Genomic DNA, 26,506 nt, shown 5'->3' on the forward strand with positions numbered 1-26,506 from the left:
TAATGCTTAAAGCATTCTGAATAAAACTGAGAAACTTGAACGTCTTTTGTTTACGTACGAGCCGGGCGTTGCAGTGCTCACTGAAACCTGGCTGCAGCATAACACCCCCGATAAAGACTTGATAACTGCTCGCACGAAATTGTCCGCCACTACTGCAACTATAGAGGTGGTGGCGTAGCCATTGCGATAACGAAAGCAACGGATTATACTCTTCTACCACATGACAGTAGTGCTGAAATGGTCTGGCTTCTGCTTCATACTTCCAAATACAGCATTCTCGTTGGCGCGCTTACAGGCCACCAAATTCAGACTTGAGTAAAATTGAGACACTGTATGAACGCATGAACACAAAAAGCGATACGCGCATGTCATTTTGTGTGGTGATTTTAACTTGCCAAAGATAAACTGAGACTCGTTGAGCGTCTCGTCTTCGTACCAGCATTCTGATTTGCTACTTGATATTGCTTTTTCATTTAATTTGAAGCATGTCGTGGTTGAACCTTCGCGGGCGACTGCAACCACGAGTTCGCTTTTAAATCCTGCGCTTGTATCTGATGTTATCGACGGCCTCGGGTTTAGGTCGATATTATGCCTGGTATATCCGACCATGACCTAGTGACCTTCAAAATCAAAATGGCACGTCTAATTACACGAAGAACAACGAAACAATTTTATGGCTTTAATAACGCTGAGGATGAAAGTATTTTAGATGTTCTTGAACAAGACTGCGACAACTTTTATGCTGCGCAGATTGACGGTGACATGAGTCCGAATGACTTGTGGTTGGACTTTAAAAATACGGTGTACAGATGCATGCATCGGTACGTCCCGCTGAGGAATAAAAAAAACCACTGCCAGAGTCCTTTGATTACACATGGAATACTTCTTTAAACGCCGTATAAAACGAATTTCCCACAAAACATCCAAAGTCGGACACAGTATTCTGGCATCACTTCGCATAGACTTAAGAAACAAAAAAGGTATCAAAATTTCAATACTTTAAAGTTAAACTGCACAGTTGTCTGGTTTATGTCCACGAACCTTCTGAGCTCACCTAACAGAAAAAAAGACCCAGTAAACAAACTGACAATAAATGGTGTGGACGTTAGTGATAACCAAAAAATAGCTGCAACGTTTAATGACTGTCTTCTGTGTTTCTGGTAGGTCATGACCGAACAACTGATTTCAGATCAGGAAATCTTCAAGTACCCTATCTTACTATAAGTGAAGCTGGCATTTTATCCGCTCTTCCTCACCTGAATATAAAGAAATCATCTGGGCCAGATGACATTCTGAATAAGTTTCATACCTGGTACGCGGAATGGTGCGCGAAATACCTCTTTATTGGGTTTTGTTTATGTGGGTTTAACGTCCCAAAGCAACTCATGCTATGAGGGACGCCGTAGTGGAGAGCTCCGGAAAGTTCGACCACCTGGGGTTCTTTAACGTGCACTGGCATCGTACAGCACAAGGGCCTCTAGAACTTCGCCTCCAACCTATTTACTATTTCAATGCTAGTCTGCATGGAGGTCCCCAGTGATTGGAAACTGTCTAATGTTGTCCCAGTCCATGAATCTCGTAATCAGCTCCGCGTTACAAATTACAGGCCAATAAGCTTCCTGTGCACTGCAGTTAAAGTGATATAAAACTTCATTTCTAAGCACATCACAACGTTCTTGGAGGAAAACAACTTTTTAGCTCAGTCACAAGATGTTTTCGCCGTGGGTTATCAATTACGACGCAGTTATTACATACTACCAACCATTTCTTCTCAGCTCTTGATACATCAGGGCAAACTGATGCCTTTTTCTGCATTTAAAAAAAGCGTTTGACCGATTACTCCAGTATAAACTTTTACTTAAACTTAAGCACAACTTAGAAAATAAACTAATTCTGCAAATTCTTGACTCATACTTATCCCACCGACAGCCGTATGTGCAGATATCTGGTTCAAGTTCGTCGATCACTCCAGTGCTCTCAAGAGTGCCGCAGGGCTCAGTGCTCGGGCCACTTCTTTTTCTCGTATATTTAAATGACCTCAACGGCGATTCTCCTGTGCAATCTCGTTTTTCGCAGATAAGTGCGTAATTTATCACACAATTCTCTCCGAATGCGACCAGCTAATTATAGATAACTATATGGGTGCTATTAGTAATTGATGCAGCAACTGGAAAATGTCGTTTAATGTTAGCAAGTGCAAACAAATGATCATAACCAGGAAATAAGTTCCGTTGATGCACTCTAACAAAATTAACAGCGTCTCTCTTGAACGAGTAGATGAATTTCAGTACCTTGGCGCAACGATCAGTTCGAACCCAAGCTGGAGCAAGCACAATAAAAACATAACATCAGTACCATCTAAAAGACAATTGCTTTTAAAATACCGGCTAAATCATGCTTCCACTAAAACAAAGCTTGTGGCGTATACTTCCCTAGTGCGTCCATTGCTCGAATATGCTGACGTAGTATAGGAATCGCATACGAAAATGGATGCCAAATGTATAGAGCGTGTCCAAAAAAGAGCACTACGTTTCATTTTCAACGCCTATGGAAGACAGGTATCGATATCTGATCTTCTTAGCCGTTCCGGTTTACCCTCCTTGGAATTTCGTCGCAAAATGCATCGCTTAAAATTGTTATTCGACATCGTCAATAATCACACAAGAATAGACTTTGACAATTATATGCAGTACAACAGACGACAAACTCGGCACGAACTGAGTTGTTCGCAGAAATTTTGCTGCCTACCTGCAGGCCTTCTTTCTTTTCCTCTTTTTTTCGTTGTTGACAAAGCACTGTGCAATTGTATCCCCACTCCTGCCTTGGCCACCAAAAGGTGGCTGGCAGTATTCAAGAAATAAAAAAAAATGAATATCATAAAATAAAGTGCGACATCGACAGACAGTCGGGGCCAGTAATACTTTTTTTTAATGCGGCGGAGGGTGCGAGTAAAACCGTGATGTCCAGCTGTAGGCTCGTCGTGTGACGGCTGTAGAATGTCTTAGCAGAGAGAAGCAGGTACAACAAGGAGACAGGCTATTTTGTTCGCTGCGAAGTTCCTTTTCATGAGGACATCATTCTGTACACAGAAGGAAGATAGTCCTCGCTTGAATGAAGCGAGGGGGTGAAGAAACCTTGCCTTCCAAGTACTCGATGAGGCGTTTTATGTCGGGGTCCGAGCGTTGCTTCTGTGCAAAAGAGCTGGGTCTGACAGGTCCCAGGAAGGCGTCCTCATCGTCGTCCGGCGGCAGTGCATCTACAGTGGCTCGTGAGAGGCAATCGACGTCAGGGTGCTTGCGTCCGGAGTTGTAAACGAAGGTGACGTCAAATTCATGGAAGCGCAGACTCCATTGAGCGAGGCGGCCAGAGGGGTCATTCAAATTGCCAAGCCAGCACAGCGCGTGGTGATCGCTGACCACCTTGAACGGTCGTCCGCACAGGTAGGGGCGGAATTTTGGCGTAGCCCAGATGATGGCAAAGCATTCCCTATCTGTCGAGTAGTTAGCCTCGGCCTTCTAGCGTATGTGATGACTTTCTCCTGCCCGTCGCTTTTTTTAATGAGAACGGCAACTATTCCCACGCTGCTTTCGTCGGTATGAATTTCAGTATGGTCGTTTTCTTTAAAATGCAGGAGGATCTGTGGGGACTGTAAACGACGCTGAAGTTCTTTGATGGTTCCTCCTAGCGGCACTTCCCATTTAAATGGCACGTCTCCATTCTTCAGTTGGGTCAGGTGCTCGGCGATGCGCGAGTTTTCCACAAATCACTGGTAATATGCGCACAGTCCGTGGAGTCTGCGCACGGCTTACTTATCGGCCGGCGGTGGAAACTGTTCAATAGCAGCTTTTTTCTGTTGGTCTGGACGAACTCCCCCCTTGCTAACGATGTGGCCTAGAAACAGCAACTCTTCGTAGGCAAAGTCGCACTTCTCTGTTTTAAAGGTTAGGCCAGAGGAATCGATGGCGTCTAGTACAGAGTCGATCACACTTGTCTAGAGTGCTCGAGAGGTGCCATCTTGGGAGGGTATAAAGCGGAATTCTAAAGCACATATTGACTTTCACTGATAGTGGTTGCGCTGGAGAGCAACAAAATAGACACCTGAATCGCACAGGCACCAGCGCCTTACCGCTAGCAAAGCAGGTGCGAAAAGATTTCGCTTCATTTGCTCCGCAGCACACCGCCCGAGCGCTCTAGACAATTGTGATCGAGTCTGTACTGTTCCAAGTCTTTTGAGTTCCTCTAGAAAGTTCGAGGCAAAGACAACGACGTCATCTAAATATACCAGACAAATTTTCCACTTCAGGCCTGCCAGCCCAGTATCAATTACTAGCTGAAACGTCGCTGGCGCGGAGCAGAGACCAAGTAGACTCAACGAGTCAATCGAGAGTGATGAATGCTGTCTTCTCGCTATCTTTTCCGTCAATCTCAATTTGCCAGTAGCCGCTCTTGAGGTCCATCGATGAGAAATACTTGGCGTTGTAGAGCCGATCCAGCGTGTCGTCGATGCGGGGGAGGGGGTAGACGTCCTTATTTGTTATGTTGTTAAGCGGCGGTAACCAACGCAGAATCGAAGTGCGCCGTCTTTCTTTCTCACTAGAGCCAACGGTGTCGCCCATTGGCTGTTTGAAGGCGGGATAACGTCGTTTCGAAGCATTTCTTCCACTTGGTCCCATATTGCTTGTCGTTCTTGCAGCAACGCACCGTAGAGGCTCTGACGGAGAGGTCGGGCATGTTGGGCAGTTATAATGCGATGCTTGGCAATTCGTGTTTGCTGGACCTTCGGCGAGGACGAAAAACCTTCGCTGTAGTTTCGAAGCAGATTGCGGATCTAGTATTGTGTGTTCCGGGGCAGGGTTGTGTTGATGTCAAATGTGGCCGAGTTCTTTTGGTCATGCGAATCTTCTGCGGAGGCGTCGGAAAGGGCGAAGGAGTCAGGTACGTCGGATATTTCGTCGAAGAAATCAATCGTCGTTCCTCTCTTAATGTGCAGGTATTCTTCGCTGAAGTTAGTGATCAGTACATCGGCCGGTTCATTGCGGAAATGTGTGATGCCTCTTGCGATGCTGATTCTTCGGTCTAGAAGACACTGCATGTTACCCTTGATGATGGCTTCAGGGTTAATGACATTCGTGGCGCCTTCGGTCACGATAACGCTTGAACGGGGTGGGACACTCACTTCTTCCTCCAGGACACTCAGTGCAACGTGAGTTTCTAGAGTTTTCATCGAAAGAATGGCCTCCTCCGTCAAAAGCGTGATGAGCTTGAACGCAGGTCGATGATCGTATGATGCTCATTAAGGAAATCCATGCCCAAGATCACTTCGCGGGAGCAATGCGCGAGAACAAATGTCTCAGAATAGGTATGTCCTTTGAAAGTCACTCGCGCTGTGCATCGTCCTGATGGTGTGATGCGGTGACCCCCTGCGGTGCGAATTTGTAGGCCGTCCAAAGCCGTCATGACTTTTCTCAGCTGCGCACCGAATGTTCCATTCATCTTGGAGTAATCGGCTCTTGAGTCGACTTGATCAGTAACTTTCTGGCCGTCGACAGTCACTTCTATGTCAGATGTCCTGGATCTTGCATTGCACGTCGCCCTCGGGGTCGAATCACGGCTTCGTCGCGTATGCGATTCGCGGATGGGGCGTGTTGCCGAAGCTTTTCTGGGTGGCGGCGTCGTTTTAATTTGCGTCGTGGTCGGGATTGTCATTTTGTGTGGCGTCGGTGCAGCGAGTATAGGTTCTTCATGCGGCGTCGCGGGTGCAGCGTCTTCATGGTGCGTGGTCGGTGGAGGATCTTCGGCGTTTCGCTCGTTAGCAACCTCACCTCCAGAGGTTTCTGTCTTTAGTTTCCCTTACGGGGGCTGCGAGACCTCCCTCGTACCGCGGGTGCGTAGCTGAGGCGTGGCGACGCAAAGCGCGAGGTTGACGACGATGGTGAGCGCGAAAGGCGGATCGGTGTGTAGTCCTGTCGACACAGGTACACGTCGATTTCCTGCGGACATTGGCCGAAGCTTGGTCGTGGGGCATCAACGGCCAATCCTCGAAGACCGACAGATCGGTACGGGCAGTGACGTAGAATATGACCGGCCTCACCGCCGTAAAAGCACAATGGTCGGTTGTCGGAAATCCTCCAGGCGTCGCATTTCCTGGGCTTGAGTGTCGTTCGTAGGCTGGGCGGGCGGGGGCTGGGAGACGGCTTTCCGGAACAAACTGCTCATCTCGGGGAGGACGTAGAGGTTGTCGGTGGGGCTGAGGAGTCCTTCCCGCAGCGGCGTAGGTCATGACCTAGGGTTCTGTGGCCGTCGGGGTGCCAAGTGCCTCTTGCACTTCTTCCCGTACCACATCCATCAGAGTCGCTGCTTGCGGCTGTGTGGAGGATGGCAGTAATCCTCGTATCTCCTGTCAGACCATTTCACGGATAACTTCCCGCAAGTTGTCGAACGGATTGCACAGGCAGAGGAAGGGCGATTGTACTACCGAGCTCGGACGTCGAGGGTCTTCTTGATCATGCAAGCTGCCTATATGAATTCCTTGACTGTTTTTGGTGGCTGGCGGACGAGGCTACAAAGGGTTGTTCTTTTACGCCGCGTTATAAAATCTGAACTTTCTTTGCCTCGGTAAGCTCGGGGTCGGCGCGGAGAAAGAGGCGCTTTGTTTCTGACACGTAACCGCGGACAGGGCTCATTCGAAAGGTGGATCCTGGACTCGAAGAGTCGTTCGCCTGTTTTTTTCCTCACGACACTGGTCAATACCTGCAAAAGTTCCGTCTTTAATAGCTCCCACGTCGTCAGGGAAGACTCGTAGTTTTCATACCACGCGCGTGCGGAGGCTTCCAGAGCGAAAAAGACGTGCTGGAGTTTCGCCGCACCATCCCAGTTGTTGAATCGTGCCACGCGCTTATATTTTTCCAACAATTCTTCTGGGTCTTCTCCTAGGGATCCATTGATAGTAGGCGCGTCCCGCTGCTGCTGCAGTATGATCGGGGTCGACATCTTTGGCGAGGTAGTGGTGCTCGTAGCGGCCTCCTTTCGCTGTCTGGGGAGTTCCGGCAGTGTCCCGAACTCAGGCTGCTCTCCCCGGAGACGTCGATTGGCTCGGTTAACTGCAGGCTCGTCCTTCGGTGCTAAGCGCAGGGGGCTGGCGTCCCGACTTGAAGAGGGTGTCTGGAACATTAATGGCTACCCAGCACCTCCACCAGAAATAGCATAGTGGTGACGGCAGACGAAGGAGCGATGAAGACCCAAAAAACGTCTTCCAAAAGAGAACTGTTTATTGGGCTGACTTGCGGCCACGACGGACTGAATCACACGGCAGCAGCGAAGCGTCAAGCATGCTCGGTGGTCGTCGAACAGAATGCCCGCCGCTGTCGGCTGTGCTAAATTTAAAGCTGATAGCGAACGTTCGTGATAAAGCGCGCAGAGTTACTAGAACATTCCGGAAGAACGTAGAATCAGCTTTGCCTGGCTGCGATCAGTCGAGATAAATCTAGTTGCTTCTTGCGTCGCAAAAAAGCAATAAATATGCGTTGCGGCAGATTGGAAGAAGGAACAAACACTGCAAACATTCGCGACAGTATAAACTTTACCACTTGTAAGAGGCATGCGGTAGACTTGTAGGGGGATATTTAGTAAGTCTTACAGCAGTTTCTACAGTGCTCGCACTTTTCATTTCTTACATCGCAGTAATGTGCTAGCACAGGGTAGAAAGCTTGTAACTGAACAGAAAAATGAATGGCCATGCTACGTCTTAGCAACATTATTAGTACCATAAAATATATGTTTCGAATAAGGAACTCCTCATATTTATGTCAGCTTTTCATTCTTAGTGTAAGACTGGCCTTCGGCTTGAGAATCTTCAGAGGCTGGCGCTCAACGAAGAAGACGACGAGACGCGCCGAACACTCCGATGCTCGAGCGCCGAACGCTAGGTCCCTCGTGCGTGCTCTGGACTGAACGCTGTATCTGGTATGTGCCTGGCCGATAGCGATGGTTGTTCGTGACGCTGTGCTTTTGAAGACGTTTCTTATTACATGTGGTGGAGGTGCCAACGATCCCCTCGCCCTGGAGCTTCGCACCCTCGCATTGCCTACCGCCTCTGCAATGCCTGAGACTCAGACCGTTACCCAAACCGCTTCACCGCTTCCGTCGGCTGTCTTCTGTTCCGGCCCTGCGCGGCAGCGTGACCCCACCATCTTCAGCGGCACAGATGACACGGATGTGGAGGATTGGTTGTCCTCCTATGAACGCGTAAGTGCATACAATAAGTGGGACGATAGCGTGACGCTCACCAGCGTTATCTTTTATCTGAGCGACGTAGCCAATCTCTGGTTTCGAAACCACGAGGCTGACATCTCAAGCTGGGCCGCTCTAAAAACCAGTCTGACAGAAGTCTTTGGCCGTCCCGCAGTGCGAAAGCTTCGAGCCGAGCAACGCTTCCGAAGTCGGGCCCAGAAAAACCGGTTAAAACATCACCAGTTATATAGAAGATGTCGTCGTCCTCTGCAAGAGTGTCAACCCTTCCATGAGCGAGGTCGGCAAGATCAGCCACATTATGAAAGGCATTGAGGATGATGCCTTCCAGATGCTCGTCGCTAAAGATCCCCAAACAGTCTCCGGTGTCATCGGCAACTGCCAAAGCTTCGATGAGCTGCGCAAACAGCGCCTTTCTACCCGGTGTAGAGGCTTTCAGGAGGCCGCACTTTGCAGCTTGGCTCTCCCAGGGGACGGTGCTTTGGACAAACAGTCGCTCCTCTAGAGCATCCGGCAGTTTGTACGTGAGGAACGCCAGCTATCTTTGTCTACCTGCCCGCCTACGCCTGCGCCGTCGCTCGCTCCCAACCTACAGCGTGTTATCGAGCAGGTCGCTGAACTCCTGCCAGCTCTTTCTCAGCCACCCCCTGATCGTGGCTCCTCTGACGTACGCCGATGCCGTGGTGCGGTCGCGGCCCCCACCTGCTGACCCAGTCTACAGGCCACCTACCCGGCAGTTAGAAGCCCAGCGACCTGCAACCCCACCTTACCGTCCGGTTGCCCGCCCCGTATCACAGCCGCAGCCACTCAACCCCTGGAGCACACAAGACAACGCCCTATTTGCTACGCCTGTGGCGTCGCTGGTCACGTGGCTCGTTTGTGTCGCAGTCGTGACCACCCTCCCTACGATTATAGGCGTGAGCCGATGTACGACCTTCCGCCGTCGTCCTCGCCTGCGACACACTTGCCGCCTCCAGATTCTTTTTCTCCTAGTTACCATCCCCTCTCCACCGCTCGCCGTCTCCTGGCCGTCGTTCCCGTTTTCCAATGCTCCGTCGCCAACCCCCCGTCCACGCGAAAACTAACCACCGCAGTTCTGGAGGCAAGAACTGCGTCACCAGCGACTCATTCAAGACCTGTTTCTGCGTCTGCCAATATTATTACCGCTTTCGTTGAGAGAGACATCGTCGAAGCACTTGTTGACACTGGCGCAGCCGTTTCTGTTCTGAGTCACGTCACACCCTCTGTCGCAGACTCAAAAAAGTGACTATGCCCCTTCCTCCTGTTTCTCTCCGCACGGCCAGCGCTCAGGACATTCGACCGTAAGCTGCATGCACCGCCCGCCTGCTCATCGGGAACGTTCCCTACATAATCGAGTTCATCGTCCTCGCCCGCTCCTCTCACGACGTTATCCTTGGTTGGGACTTCCTCTCCACACATCAGGCCGTTATTGACTGCGCCCGTGCTCAGCTTCACTTGTCGCCGTACAGTGACGCCCCCTTGGACGTAACCGGTGCTGCTATCGCTACTGTGGTCGTCTCAGAGGACACAGACGTTCCGCCTTTCTCTTCAGTGCTGGTGCCTTTTCTTGTGCTGCGCTCTCAGATGCAACTGTCACTTATACCCCCTCTTTACGATGCGCTGACCAGAAGTCTGTTTGCTGCCTCATGCTGTGCTGACAATTGTTCGTGGCTCCAGCGCTATTTATGTGGCCAACCCGTTCTCCTGCCCTACCACTTTACTCCGTGACCAGTCGCTTGGTAGCGTTGCCTTTCTCGATCCCGCCTCCGCATACCCCCTTGTTGATAGCGTGGCAGGCCTTCACGTCAGCGCGATTACGCTTGTTCCCATCACGAATCAGTCGTCTGTCGATATCTTCTACCGTTCCGTCGGTGCCGCCCTGACGTCTACCCAACGAGACCAACTTTTCTCCGTTCTGCAGCGTTTTCAAGCATCGTTTGACTACCAGCAACCTTCCTTGGGCCGCGCTACCACCGTTACCCACTGTATTGACACTGGAACCCATGCCCCTTTGCGCCAACGTCCGTACCGCGTGTCAGCCGCTGAGCGCCGCATCATTGACCATCAGGTGACCGACATGTTCCAGCATCACGTGATACAGCCGTCACACAGCCCGTGTGCTTCGCCAGTGGTTCTGGTCAAGAAAAAAGACGGTTCCATCCAATTCTGCGTGGACTACCGTCGCCTGAATAAGATTACACGTAAGGACGTTTACCCTCTTCCCTGTATCGACGATGCCCTCGACTGTCTGCAGGGCTCTCAGTTCTTTTCTTCATTGGACTTGCGCTCTGGTTACTGGCAGGTGCCGATGGCGGAGGTTGATCGCCCAAAAATTGCATTCGTCACACCCGACGGGCTCTATGAATTTAATGTCATGCCCTGCGGCCGCTGCAATGCACCCGCCACATTGGAGCGCATGATGGACAACATACTCCGAGGGCTCCAATGGGACACATGCCTTTGTTATCTAGACGACGTTGTAATCTTTTCCCCGGAATTTCCGTCTCATCTTCAGCGCCTTGAGACTGTTCTTTGTTGCCTGGCCCACGCTGGCCTCCAACATAATTTGAAAAGTGCCGCTTCGAAGCTCGGCAGCTCACCATCCTCGGACACGTCGCGTCGAAGGATGGCTTTCTCCCGGACCCGGCCAAGTTGCGAGCTGTGGCCGAATTTCTGAGGCACACTTCTGTAAAAGACCTCCGAAGCTTCGCTGGCTTCTGCTCCTACTTCCGCCGCTTTGTCCGCAATTTCGCCACTATTGTCGACCCCCCTGACCAAGCTCCTTTCCAGCCACCACCTTTCAGCCTGGTCGCCAGCCTGCGATGAAGCGTTTACGGCACTCCGTCACCTCCTGACCACTGCGCCAATTCTTCGTCACTTCGACCCTCGTTCTCCGACGGAACTCCACACCGATGCCAACGGCGTCGGCTTCGGTGCAGTATTCGCTCAACGCAAGCAAAGCTTTTAAGAATACGTTGTCGCTTACTCTAGCCGGACACTCACAAAATTTGAAGCCAACTATTCGGTCACCGAGAAGGAGTGTGTAGCCATCCTTTGGGAGAACGTCAAATTTCGCCCCTACCAGTACGGGCGCCCTATTGACGTTGTCACCGATCACCAAACCTTCTGCTGGCTGTCCTCTTTGAAAGATCCCTCTGGTCGACTGACGCGCCTGGCTCTGCGACTCCAAGAGTACGACATTCGCGTTATCTATCGTTCCGGCCGCAAACATGCCGATGCTGATGCCCTCTCACGTTCCCCTGTACCATCTGAGGCAGTGCCTTGCAAATCCGCCCTGCCTTCTTTGAAATTTGAGTCCGCTGATATGGCTTCCGAGCAACGCAAAGACCCGTGGATCACTTGCTTCTTATATCTCCTCTCTGGCCAATCGTCTCGACCTCATTCCCGTGCTCTCCGTCGTCAGTCGCACCATTTCGCCATCCGAGACGAGCTTCTTTACCGCCGCAACTATCTCCCGGATGGTCGCAAGTGGCTTCTCGTCATTCCGACACATCTGAGCTCGTTCATTTGCTCTTCCTACCACAATGATCCCCAGTGTGCCCATGCCGGATTCTTGAAGACTTTCACCCGTCCACAACAGCGGTACTACTGGCGTGGGATGGTCCGTTACGTCCGCCAGTTCGTTCAGTCCTGCACGGCATGCCAGCGACGATAGCATCCACCTCACCGACACGCCGCTCCTATGCAGCCGCTGCCTTGCTGAGCGCAGCCCTTCGAGCGTGTTGGCATCGACCTCTACGGCCCTTCTTCTCAGCACATCAACCGGGAACCGCTGGATCATCGTTGCCATCGACCCCCTTACTCACTACGCTGAAACATCGCTTTTACCATCCGCTACAGCCCACGAAATTGCATCCTTCATTCTCCATCGCATCATTCTTCGCCATGGAGCGCCCAAAGAGCTGCTCAGTGGTAGGGGTACTGCCTTCCTCTCTGAAGATGTAGCTCCCCCTTCAGGAATTCAACGTCATTCACCGCACCAGCTCCGCCTACAATCCCCAGACAAATGGCATGGTTGAGCGTTTTAATCGCACCCTCGACGACATGCTGGCCATGTATGTTTCTTCCGACCATTGTAGCTGGGACCGCGTTCTCCCTTTTGTCACATACGCTTATAACTCCGCTGCTCAAGCCACCTCCGGATTCTCTCCGTACTTTCTCTCATACGGCCGTGAGCCTTCTTGCACAATGAACACAATTTTACCTTACCGCCCTGATGCTTCCGAATTTACAACTCTTTCTCAAGCCGCAACGTATGCCGAAGAATGCCGGCAGCTTGCCCGGTCCTTCACATCTCACGCCCAGCAGCAGCAGAAGAGCACCCGTGATCCCCCTGCACTTCCTCCCACTTACCTTCCTGACTCTTTGGTCTGGCTCTGGGTACCCTCCGCAGGTCCCGGCCTTTCCTCTAAACTTGTTAGCAACTACCAGAGACCCTACCTGTTTCTTCAGCAGACATCCCCCGTCAATTTCCTCATCGAACCCCTTACGCCATCCCCCGATCATCGCCGCCGAGGCAGCGAAATTGTCCACACGACCCGCCTCAAACCATACTACGACGCCGCCATCGTCACATCGCCCTAGGCCGCCAGACTGGCGCCCTTTCGCGCGGGGGGAATTGTAAGACTGGAGTTTGGTTTTAGAATCTTCAGAGGCTGGCGTTCAACGAACAAGACGACGAGAAGCGTCGAACACTCCGAAGCTCGAGCGCCGAACGCTCGGTTCCTCGTGCGTGCTCTGTATTGAACGCTGTCTCTGGTCTGTGCCTGGACGATACCCCTGGTTGTTCGTGACGCTGTGCTTTTGGAGACGTTTCTTATTACATTAGCATTGATCTTTTGCAAGTTACCAAGTTTCTACAGTCTTCAGTGGCTATCGTCAGGCCCACTTGTTTGTCATAGCTCCAGAGTACATGGTGGGTCGTGTCAGTGCAATCAAAGTAAAATCTGGATAGAAATAAATTGTAACAAGGTAACCATGTGGGCTAGTTGGTGTGTATAAGACATAGCTTCACCAGCGAAAGAACGGGACACCAGGCGAAGAAGAAGACAGGACAACGCTGGGCTGACAAGTGAAGTTTAATCGAGAAACGTCCTGGGTCACCAAACGACGCATGCGTATCAGGCTCACAAAAAACCCCTAAAAGACAAAAAAAACCTATGTGGCGAATCACCTAGGAGAGGATGCACGCACCATATTTGGCAAACAAAAAACAAACAAAAAGCACAAAAGCACAAAAAACACATAATTTGCACACATGCTGTGACTGACTGACAGCTTCTACCAGCAAATCCGCCGCCTTGGTGACGCAGGTTTTCCGGCTGACGTGCTGACTGCAGTTGGTGAGTCGATGCTGCAGAAGATAAAAAACCAGAAGAAACGTGATTCCGGGAATGCAAGAATGAAGGGGAAGAAAGTTGAAGTGGTGCCCTATCTTCACGGTGTTTCGCATAACCTGAAGAAAGTGGCACAACGGCACGGCGTGACGGCAGATTTCTCTGCACCCTGTAAGCTGTCTGGTTTATGTTCACGTATCGCGATGGCCAGTTAGGGGAGGAAGCCCAAGAGCTGCACAGTGAAGCATGCCAACATGTTCGTTGCTTGTTCGACTCGTGTCGATTACAAGTTACCCCTATCATGTGGTAGAGTGTACACGGGCCAAACTGGCAGATGCGTTAATGCCCGGGCACGAGAACATAACAATTCCCTGAGAAATTTATCTGATCAGAATAATCTCCCACGTCACTGCAGGAGTTGCAAAGGCTGCGTTCCAGCTTTTAACAACATGTCAGTCATCGGAAAAGGAAAAAACAGGGAGGAGAGGGAAATCCTGGAGGCCTACCATATTAAGTTGCAAGGCAGTGACACATGCGTCAGTGCACCGTCTTTAAATCTCACTGACAAGGAATTTAGATTCCTGAGCAAAAGTGTACGAGTGCAAGGTTGACAGGCAAATTATGTGTTTTTTGTGCTTTTGTGCTTTTTGTTTGTTTTTTGTTTGCCAATTATGGTGCGTACATCCTCTCCTAAGTGATTCGCCACATAGGTTTTTTTTGTCTTTTAGGGGTTTTTTTGTGAGCCTGATACGCATGCGTCGTTTGGTGACCCAGGACGTTTCTCGATTAAACTTCAATTGTCAGTCCAGCGTTGTCCTGTCTTCTTCTCCTGGTGTCCCGTTCTTTCGCTGGTGAAGCTATGTCTGGATAGAAAGTTCACGCTTTCAGGGTATTTCTAGAAAAAACTGCTATTATTTCCTGCTCAGGATGAGGGAACAGCATAGATGGTGCACATCCTCATTGTCACTGTAGGAATTATGGCGGCTCGCTGCTTTTTGGCGACATTTCATTTATCTTCAGGAAGAGCAGGCATTAATGGGCGGAAATAGGTGCATACTAAATTAAACATTGCAATGTGCAATGATTTGTTGTTGCTGTGCTTTTGTTATTAATGAAGCAGTGAGCGTTTTTGATGGCTGTGTAGCAAAGATGTGACTGCTACAGTGCACTGCGTTCAGAGATTTGTTTGCCCATGCGTTTGGATTTCTCAGTATCTCGTTTCCTTATTAAACGGCTGAATAAATTGGGCTTTCATCTTGTGGACTTTCATCATGTTGGCAATGTATTTTCAACTGGTGTTCAGTTTCAGTTTGGAAGATTTGTCTAACCGTTGTCTGCGTCTAAATATTTTCTAATTGTTGATCTCATTACACTGCATTTCTGCTGAAACCAAATGTATCAGTAACATTTTATCAAACGTTACCCTGTCATGTGGCTAGCAACGTGGCGAAAACATTTTTATGAAGTCAACGTTCTTCTTTAAACATTATAGCCAACTAAGCCTTATGTTATTCAATGTTGTCTACAATTTGTACCATTCACTGAACGTTGAAGCAACATTGTACGCTACATGGGTCTAATCAGAATATCATCCCCCCTCGGATATATAACATTGCGCATGGGGTTAATCTCAATAGACATGGTCACGGCCATTCGACATGCTAATTTGCAGGCATTGTTTGCTAACAGTAAACCAGACGGATCAGAAATAGGACGTCATGTGACGCCTTTAGTCAGCGGGCCAAGGGTTTGTCGTGTAAACGTTCCGAAACATCATAAGTATCTTCTGCTTTTGCTACCTTTTAGCAAGTTATTAGTTCGTTTGGTGGCACCCAACGCTGATGGGGTCATCCGTCGTGTCGTGTTAAGTTTTTAACCCTAAAATAGAATGTTTAGGTTTTTTCCCTCCAACGACTACGGAGGAACACGGATGTTTCATTCAGCACAGGACTGAAGTGCGGTCATTGCCTACGTTTCATCCATAGCAGAAATGGTTCCATTTTCAAAAAAGAGAAAATCTACGATTTATGTGCGAAATTTCTTGCAGTGTAGGCAACACATGCCGCGTCGCAAAGCTCGCAAGCACAAGATAGAGCTTCTGTTTTATTTGCTGTTTGGTTCTTGAACTCGCCAAAGAACTTGCAAAAAATTCATCGTCGTTATGAAACTTGTGTACGCTCATTAAATAATAACAAAAACTGGTGCGTTATACAGCCATTTCTGTTTCGCTAGTAGCGTCCAAAAACGCACCTGAAGATGTATCACAGTGTGCTAGACTTTACGATGGAAAAGACAGCCGCTGGTAGCAGCGCTTCATCAACGTTGTAGTGTTCGGCGCGCTGTCGCATCTTTTTGTACATGTGTTGCGAATATTCCACGAGAGGGCAGTGACCTAGGCTGCGCGTCCGGTTTTGTTTTATTTTGTTTTGCTTTGGTGCACGCCGTCAGAAGCGGACTCATGCCTTTTGGTTAGTCTCCCTATTCGTCCTTGCGGTTTCATTCGCTGCTCCGGACGGCGGGGCTATCTGCCGGCCTCGACCTTGGACCCCTGTCCCCTTGGCGAAGGATTGCGAGACCACCTAGGGAGGACCTCCGGGGGTAAGAGAAAACGCTGACATCAGTTCTGAGCTTTCCTATTCGTCAAAACTGATGAGCCGCAGTTAGCAGTTAATTTTTACGTGTGGAAAGGGGCGCGGGCATCTTCGGGGTGTACCTGCGAAGGGAGCCGCGCCCGATTGCTTTTTTCTCTAACTACTGCTAGCTGACAGGCGCTCGGTCTGGCCGAGTGCAGGGGGAGTGACCATTGAGTACTGGTGCAAGGCGCGCCAGTTTGACTGTTGGGACGCGGTGTCCCTCGCCTCTGTGCAGGTGGTCGGCTAGGCCGGCCGCGGATAGTTGTGGCCGTATACTGACTTTTGTTTGTACTCATCTGTAAATAGCCTGTATAAAAGTTGGTTTCTCACTAAATCGCTTCGCCGGCAAGTCATATCATCGAGAAGCCTGCAAGCGGTGCATCCAGTTTCTGGAAATCACCGGACCAACACCACCGGCAAACCTTTTACTGGCGCAGTCGACAGTACTGGTGCTCTGCAGCGGCCCCGAGGAACGGACGAAGACATCCACGGAGAGAACGACGAAGTTCGGCATCCAAGACGAGATACCGAAAAGACGACAGGCTACGGAGGTACGAACGTGCGAACCGCATCGGGCGTGAAACGCCGAAGACAAGGCCTTCAACAGACACAGAGTGGTATCCCTGAGCAACGGCGGCAGTTGGAACATTCAAGCGGACACGGCTTTCTGAGGAGCGGACACGGGCGCTATGGGACACCAGCGGAGGGCGACACCTTGGTGAGAGGCCCCGCCGCTGCGGCTCATCATCGCGACAAGTGAGCGCCGTTGCGGAGGAAGTAAGCGAGCTCCTGGTGACGGGCTTCGGAGGCTGTTGGGAGCGAAGAGAGGCGACATCCTGGTGCGAAGCCTCTGGAACTGTAGGAGTCGAAGAGGGGAAGCCAGCTGAGGAATATCTTGGGCGAAAACTGGTGCAAATCTGCGGAGCAACGAGGAGGCAACAAGAGGCCTCCGAGGAAGAGTGTGCTGCAGCCGTGGGAAAGGACGAGGCGGCATCTGACTGAGAAGTTCGGAGAGGTCTCAGGAGCTATGGGCAGCGACGCGACGGCAGAGTGAGTCCCCCTTCCCATTTGCTTGCCTCCGTAGCGCTCGAGGCGCAGGGTTAGTGAGCAACGGGTGCGATGGCCACATTCAGGTGTTCGAGTGGGCAATACGCCAGGCGCGCCTTATGGTCCAGGTTGGACGATGTCAGCCTGGAATCCCTCGAGCGCGAACTAGCCAAACAAAAGTACAGGGAGATGAAAGAATCTATCCAGAAAGAGCGAAGTGCGCAGCAGGAGGTGGTACCGCTAGAGCGAGCTCAGAGCCGATCACCCCCTCCGGGTAGAGGAGACGGCAACGAATCGCTGAGCAGTGTAACACAGGATGTGGTTAGTTGCTGCAGCCTGAAGCCGGTAACGATCGAAAGCGCTTCGGGCGAAGCGCAAATCCCGGCAAACAATGTAGAGATTGCTGGCGCTGAGTTCCCGGATGCTGCTCAGTCAGCAATCCAGGTTCAAAAAGAGAACAGCAGTCTCTACCTGCTGGCTTGGAGATTAGCCCCGTGGAGAGGAAGGCCAATAAAACCCATTCGGTGGGCGACGCACGTGAGGGCATGACGGACCTTTACGCTGAACCTCATGAGCATGAGGAAAAGGGCGACTGGCCAGGCGCAGGCGTCCAGTGTGAACTTTCTTTGCGCATCGACATGGAAGCGGTGCGTCTGGGTTGTTTCACCAATGACGCGGATGAAACATCGAGCTCAGAGGTAGCGGCGTCGCTTGAGGCGCAGGTGTCGAAGCTGACTAGAGCTGATTCTGAGACAGCGGACACGGGTACAAGCAATGCTACAGTGGAGACATTGCCATACGGCAGATCAGCTGGTGTGGACAGTGTCTGCGTCCTTTACCGTCAACAAAGTACGGAAACACGTCAAAAGTTTGCGACGCACGCCAAATCACGGCACGATCTTGGCGTGCCTTTGCCTATGCAGCCCGAGGGACTGGCGTCGAGCGTAAAGACGCTACAGCAGTTGAGCACGCAACGCATGAAGGCCTCAGAAAACATGGCTCTGTCCATAGTGAAGGCGCGCAGCCTGAGTGCGCTGACCGCCAACGAGGGTCGTAAGGTGGATAGACAGCAGCGCAAACGGAATGTCACTGCGCTGACCGCCTGTGCCGCACCGATATTCGGTCGTAGACGGCGGGTGCGAGTGTTCGACCCGGGAGGACGCCGCTGAATCGTAGGCTGCGTTGGCCATGCCCACTCCACCTTTAACAGGCCTCGTCACGTCCCAACAAGGATCTGTGCGCAGGTATGCAACACGGCTAGCCTTGGTAGCACGTCTCGAGATGAAACATACGGCTCGAGTAAGCGCGGATGCAGTAGGTGTGTGGGGGGATCCAGAGTTGGCAGGAATCAGTGTTCAGGGACTGCAGACATGGACATGACCGAATGTTCTTGTGCGGCAGTTATGCTGATTTTACCTTTTGTGCTTCAGTGATTACGGACAGTGTGATATAAACTGCTCGGAACTGTCTTTGTTTGCATATTAAAGGTGTTTGAGCGCCCCGAGAATAATGTGCTGTCTTAGCTACAAGATTGAGAGTATTTCTCATAGGCACTGTCGTTAGCATTGTCATTAGCATTGTCATCAGCATTGTCATTAGCATTGTCCTCGGGATGGGTGTGAGTGTGTGACGAAGGGTCGCGGCATGCGGGCTCGCAAGCTCCTGTTGCTTGCTCGTGCAGAGGTTGTGAACCGCCACTTGCCGAACCCTTTTCGTTGTTTGTTGCCTCGGCTTTTTTCTGAATAGATTAGCCGAGTCTTGGGGGGGAAGGTGTAGAGTTCGGGGCGCTATCGCATCTTTTTGTACATCTGTTGCGAATATTCCGCGAGAGGGCAGTGACTTAGGCTGCGCGTCCGGTTTTCTTTTTTTTTTGTTTTGCTTTGGTGCACGCCGTTAGTAGGGGACTCATGCCTTTTTGGTTAGTCTCCCCATTCGTCCTTGCCGTTTCCTTCGCCGCTCCGGACGGCGGGGCTATCTGCCGGCCTCGACCTTGGACCCCTGTCCCCTTGGCGAAGGATTGTGAGACCACCTAGGGAGGACCTCCGGGGGTAAGAGAAAACGCTGACATCAGTTCTGAGCTTTCCTATTCGTCAAAACTGATGAGCCGCAGTTAGCAGTTTATTTTTACGTGTGGAAAGGGGCGCGGGCATCTTCGGGGTGTACCTGCGAAGGGAGCCGCGCCCGATTGCTTTTTTCTCTAACTACTGCTAGCTGACAGGCGCTCGGTCTGGCCGAGTGCAGAGGGAGTGACCGTTGAGAGCTGGTGGAAGGCGCGCCACTTTGACTTTTGGAACGCGGTGTCCCTCGCCTCTGTGCAGGCGGTCGGCTAGGCCGGCCGCGGATAGTTGTGGCCGTATACTGACTTTTGTTTCTACTCATCTGTAAATAGCCTGTATAAAAGTTCGTTTCTCACTAAATCGCTTCGCCTGCAAGTCTTATCATCGAGAAGCCTTCAAGCGGTGCATCCAGTTTCTAGAAATCACCGGCCCAACACCACCGGCATACCTTTTACTAACGTACACAGAATTAAATCTAAGTTAAAGCATAACTTTGCGCTACCTTCTACCAGAGCAGATGTGGCCTTTCAAAGCATTCCTTTTGGCGCCACCGTTTGGCAAAAAGTGTGCGGTTTTGCCGGCACTGCGTCGCCTTTTCTAATGCCTGGCTCAATCTCAACGTTCTTTCCGAGGACAGGAGCCACGGGGGCTCCGAGGCGCGCTTTAACTTCCACGCTTATTGGATGTTCGGGTCTTTCATGTAAAAAAAAATGAATTTACAGCGCATTTTCGTTCGTATTATCTTAGTTCATCCCCCATGGTTGTGCTTTGTAGCTCAGACGCCCAGCAATTGTTCTAAAGCTTTTTTTTATAGTAGCTCCACCCTCAATCATAATAAGCGAGCGTTCTTTGTAACTGCGGATGTTATAAGTGGGCTCGACAGTAACATTATGAGGAAAGGCTGGCGGCGGTGCAATTCATTCACCATAGAGGCACGCACAAATGCCAGAAAGATAAGGTTTAGTATTTATCTTGGCGATTATTAATTATAAAACGTTGAATCAGTCTCAACAGTATGACTGTTCATCTCCAAGAAATGCCGTTAAAGTTTGGATGCCAGCTTCACACCTAACATATTTTGACTGTCTGCTGGAAGCTACCGGTGGGGCTTCCCAGACCGAGGCTGCTCTTTTCTCGCAACCGCCACCTGCTACAACGGACACGGCCCGAGGTTGCCGCCTCCCATGACTGGCAGGTGGTGATCACAACACAAAGTCACCTGACCTAATTGGCAGCTGGATCATTCCTTTCAGAGTTCTCGCTCACGCTACTCAAAACGACGACGAAACTAGCGTTTGCGCTGAAGGGCAAATTTGACACTCTCGCGCTAAAATCTCGATTGTCTCTGCAGGGCTCTACGCTCTCGAATGGCATCTTTACTGAGTGCCATTTAAAGCTTCTGTGCAGCAGCGAACTTCTGTAGTCAAGTAAAATAACTTTTAGTTCAACAAACATAGAAGCGCCTGTGTAGCCGGGGTATAACTAATGTGCAAATAAAACATGTCCAGTAAACTGACAACGGTAAAAGGCATCTTACCTGCCCTGTTGTGTCATCGCCACGCACCTCAACAGCGTGAAAACCGAGGGATCTGATGTTTGATTTCAGGTGTACTGCAGGACTTCCATCGGTAATCGCAACGTCTATAGTCGGTGACGAAAAAGCTATCCTCACAAACGAATATCCTGCGGCAGTGCATAAGCGAATTGCGCTTCTATGCAAAAATATATAGTTTTTAGGTATTTAATTTAATCGTTGCGCACTTTTTATTTTGCAACAACTCGAAATAATTTATTTATTTATTTAACAATACTGTCAACACTCGTGTGAGGGTCCTTTCAGAGAGGATATAAAAACTTCACAAAAACAGAATTATTCACAATCACTGAATACAGCAGCATGAAGCATTACACTCAGTAAAGCATCAAATGCCACTTTCAAGCAAATGGTTAACCTGAGATTGTTCGAATTTATGCAGATAACTCTGTTCCACATCACACATTGGCAAGTCATTCCACATTTCAATTATATGTTGGAAGAATGAATGTCTGAAAATTTCACTACGGGCGTAGCACGGCTGAATTATCCGACTATGATTTTTTCTAAAACTTCGTTTGCCTGGTGCTTGTATGTATGCTTCCATATGGATACTTATCTCACCTTCGAGCATCTGCAATATTAACTTCAGCCGATTTTTTTGTCTACGCATTTCTAATAAATCCAGGTTACAGGAAGAGAGCATATTGGCAACTGAGTCTGTCCTTCGATGTCGGCAGCAAATAAAGCGTACTGCGTACCTCAGAACTCTTTCTAATTGTTTCTTGAATGAATTCTGGTTAGGGCTCGATACTGCTCACGCGTACTCAAGGATTGACCTCACAAAAGCTTTATATGAATTTAGACTAACATCCCTTGTGGCATGCTCTAATTTTTTCTCAAAAACATAACCTCTGGTATGCTTTAGAGCATACCTCTTCTATATGTGTGCCCAAACTTAACTTTTGTGTTATTGTCTTTCCTAGATACATAAACTGAGTTACGTTTACCAAACACTTGTCACCAGCGATGTATGGGAAAAAAGAATAGGTTTCTTCTTTGCGTGGTGCGTGTATGTTTATTTCGAATAATTTATTGCCATGTCGCATTTTTGTGCACCAACCGCTTAATGCCTTTAAATAGTTATTAATTCTTAGCTGGCCGTCCGTGTCTCTATCTGTAGAACAAATTAAACAGTTATCTGCGAATAGCTTTAGTCGTACATTTGGTTTCATGGCAGCAGAAATAACTTTAATATACACCAAAATTAACAACGGTCCCTGAACAGAACCCTGCGGAACACCTGAAAGCACTGCTAGTGAGACGTACACATTATAAACCATTTTGACCACCTGATGACGATCAGTTAAGCACGCATTGTTCTATTTTACAATATTCATTATTTCGGGTTCTTTCCCGTTTAAAAACTAATTGATTGTGTGGCACGTTAACAATTGCTTTCGCAAAATCTACAGGGATTATGTCAATCTGCTGCTTCGCATCAATCATCATTGTGAAATCATGAATTTTCTCTACGAGATGTGTAGTGGTGGAAAGGCCTGCTCTGAATCCGTGTTGGTGAGCGTAAAGTGTACAACTTGTTTCTAGGTGATGAATGATGTGCTTCGCTATATTATATTCCATACGTTTACAAGAAATCGATGTAAGAGATATTGAGTGGTAGTTATTTTCAAGTGTTCGGTTAGCCCCTTTAAACACCGGAATTACTAGTGCATTACGCCAATCTTATGGTACAGCACGGGTGTGCAAAGATTTTTGGAAAATAAGTTTAAGTTATCGCGATGCCCACTCGGCATATCTCCGCAGAAACTGGGTTGGTATGTTATCTGGTCCATTGGCATTTTAGCACCCAAATAGAGGAGCTGCTGAAATACGCCCTCCCTTGAAATAATGACATCATTCATTTGACTAGGCAACAAGCGTTCTGAAGTAAGGCCTATGTTATCTTTGGTTGAGGTGAATACAGAGTGGAAAAAATTATCTACTATATGCTCCTTTATTATAAGTACCTGATTTTCATGCTTAATCTCCTCTATTCTTTCCTTCCTGTCACTAAAGTATCGCCAGTACTTTTGCGGTGACGATTTGAGGAAGCGGCTAATTGTCTCATCAAAGAACTTTTTTTCAGCTTTTTTCAGTGCTTGCTTCAGCTCAGCAAGAAGTCGCAAAACTTGAATACATTTATTTTTCTTTTTACGTAGCCTTTTTATTTTACGTTTCATATGAATGATGTCCCTGGTGATCCAGGGGCTTCGGTGCTTCGTCTTTTTAACACGAGTTCGAATATACCCTTCAATGCAGTGTTATACAATTTTGTTAAATTGCTGCCATAACTCTCCTGCTGCTTTAAAATCATAGTCAATTTCAAAATTATCAAAGGCTGTTTCCAGGTAGTCAAGAATGAAGGTGTCGTCCACATGCTCATAATCCTTAACGCGCACAGGAATATAAGGCCTCGAGAACTCACTGATTCTAAGTGGTATGGCAACAACTAAACATTTTGTGGTCAAAGACATCATCTTCAACGTTAACAGTCTCTTCTTCTGTATTATTTGAGAGGAACACCAAGTCCAACAATTAGCGCGAATTGGGCGTTATTCTTGTATCCTCTTGCACAACGTGTTTTAGGTTATACGCGAAGATAATTTCTCCTAGTTTCTCTCCGTTAGACAAATCAGTACCGACAGAACATAGGCATTGCCAATTTATGTGTGGTAGGTTAAAATCGCCAGTCAATATCAGTCTCGTGTTTGTTTTCACATCCGCACTTTAAAAAGTGTTTAGTTCATCAAAGAACTCAGGTGAAGCAGAGGGTGGGCGGTACACAGTTTCAATAATGTAAGTACAGTTATAAAACTTTAACTTGTAGCAAACTGTTTCAGCAACATTGAAATCCATCAACAGAGCAGATAAAAGGTTTTTTTTACTATGATATAAACGCCCCTACCACGTGTGTCTCTGTCTTTTGTAAACATTATATAGTCTGGAGGAACAATGCAGTCATCAGATTATCGTTATTAGACCAGGTTTCTGTTATTGTTACAACGTGCTAACTTGTGAAAGGAGCAAGTATTCTAATTCTGTAGTCTTATTTACAATGCTTCTCGCATTCAGACTTCAAAGGCGTAGCTATTTCAGGGATGACGTGTCCAACGTCGACTCTTGATTAAGGAATCAAGGTCAGCTACGCTGCCTGGCTCATCTGACTGGTGCTGTCTGGAATTATCAGCCTGATCTCCGCGGCCGGTAGACAGCAGACCGCGTTCGTTTCGCCTGTGATCCCAGATATAGGTTTCGTTGTTTACGCGAAGGTTATCATGGACAAGGAAGCCTTTTTAGCCCTGTCTACGACTGCGCTGTCCCATAGTTGTCGGCATACTTCTACAGTTTCTTTGGCATAGTCAGTGCTAATACGCCAAGAAATTCCTTTCAGATTTTGTTCCTTTTTCAGGACACTCGTTTTCTCTGGAACCGTAAAATTTAAGAACTGGTCTACATTTCTGTTCTTGGGCTTTACCAACGCGATGAATTCGCTCCAGTGTGTCAACCTGCACGCCCATAGGCTTTCGAGTTATATTCTCCGCAACAAGTTAATTCAGTTTTTATTCTCTTTCCGTTTCAGCGTCTGTCTCAGTTTCAGTGACGCCAAATACTAGTAAATTGTAACTTCGGCTTCGGTTCTCGTTATCGATAATTTTGCAGCCTGCTGCTAGACTATTTCTTCTAACTTACTAATCATGTTATTCATCGCATCAAATGCATCAAGAAGGCTCTTTAAGATGTCAGTGTTTGCGCTCACTGCAATAATAAAAATAATAATAATAATAATAGGTTTTTGGGAAAAAGAAATGGCGTAGTATCTGTCTCGTATATCGTTGGACACCTGGACTGCACCTTAAGGGAAGGGATAAAGGAGAGAGTGAAAAGAGAAAGGAAGAAAGAGGTGGCGTAGAAGAGGGCTCCGGAATAATTTCGACCACCTGGGAATCTTTAACGTGCACTGACATCGCACAGCACACGGGCGCCTTAGCGTTTTGCTTCGATAAAAACGCAGCCGCCGCGGTTGGGTGCGCTCATAGCAACAATTTCACCTTTGATGCCATCAACCACACGCGCGAACTCCGCTTGGTTCTCAAAAATTTCTTCCAAATTCTCAGTTATTTTTGGCCCGGTATACTGTTCAACGTCGCCCGACATAAGCAGTAAAAGCAGCATTGACAAGCAGTCGTACAAAATTTCACAACACTTTCGAGGGCACGGCAAGGCTATCCAGAAGCGGTTGTCACTAAAATAAGCAATCGTATTGCTTGAAACACTCGCCTCCAAAAGCTGTAGCGGAAGCTTAGACATGCTGCTTGTCAGCCAAGTGACGTGCCCTCTGAAGCAGTAGTCGCTGCAATGCTCCTTATGTACAGCGTTGTTGTGCTCGCACTTCCTTCCTGCTGTGGAGTTTGGCAAAGTTGGGCATGGGGAGGATTCCCTGAAGACCACAGCGAGGGTGGGTGAGCCCTCTGGGGGAGACGTGGCTGCAGGAATGCCGGAAGCAGCGGCGACAATAGCGTGCCCACTAGTTCGAACAGGAATGCAGGAAGCAGCGACGACCATAAGCGTATTCGTTCCGGTCCTCACCACGACGAAGTGCGGTATCAGTGTGGTCCCCTTCGGTCACGCTGCATTTGAACAATTGCACGAGTTCCGCATCTTCGACAGAGCTTCCGCGTTCCGGTCACCAGTACAAGATCTTTCAACCCCTGCTGGGAGACAGCCTGCATTCCTGTGTCATGCAGGCGCCTTCCAGGTCAACATGGGCGCGGTCCGGACACACGTGGAGGCCGCGTGGACGACAACGTGATCGGGTCCTGTTCTCTTTCCCTCGACAGAGCTGCGAGGAAACATCAGGACCGCCCTGCTGTGGGTGGTACCATCAATGTCATCGCGTGATTGGACATCATTCTTCGAACTGTATTCCCCAGCTAGGGATCTGGGGAATACGAAGAGTATTTAAGGAGCTGCTGGTTTGGTACCAGAAGAGAGCCCCCTTCATGAGAGACACCAGACTCCGACTGCTAAGAAGCTCTCTTTACTGAGAAGCACTCTCAGTTGCCCGTACTTGTACATAATGTAAATAGTCCTTGTCTAAAGTTTTCCAAGTTTTCTTCCTCCGATCGTTCTCGTCTCTTCTCCGGTCCAGTCACGCCACCTGAATCCCAACAGCGCCGAATGTTGACGTCACAGATGGCATACGGTAGCCGAAGATAAGGCATTCCACGACATCATTTTCACGAGGCACGCGGAAGAAGGCCCTTCGTTGACCGTTGCTGGGTGATGTAGCAGTGAAAATCCGCTGCAAAATCGGCAAAAGCAGTAGCGGATGCGTAGACATGTTGCTTGCCAGCCAAGTGCCGTGCCCTATCAAGAGCATAATTTGAATTCAGTGCATACTAATTAAAGTAAATCATGTAAGCTGTATTCATGCGGGAACCAAAGAAGGCTCCCGCGGTTGTGGTCGGTCAACTACTTAGAAAAAATTGGCTGAAGGCTTAGCTTGGTTAAGCCTGGAAGATTGCGAAAGCAGATCGTTCCAGCCTC

The sequence above is a fragment of the Amblyomma americanum genome, chromosome 6 (genome assembly GCF_052857255.1).
Source record: "Amblyomma americanum isolate KBUSLIRL-KWMA chromosome 6, ASM5285725v1, whole genome shotgun sequence".
In the NCBI taxonomy this organism is placed as follows: domain Eukaryota; kingdom Metazoa; phylum Arthropoda; class Arachnida; order Ixodida; family Ixodidae; genus Amblyomma; species Amblyomma americanum.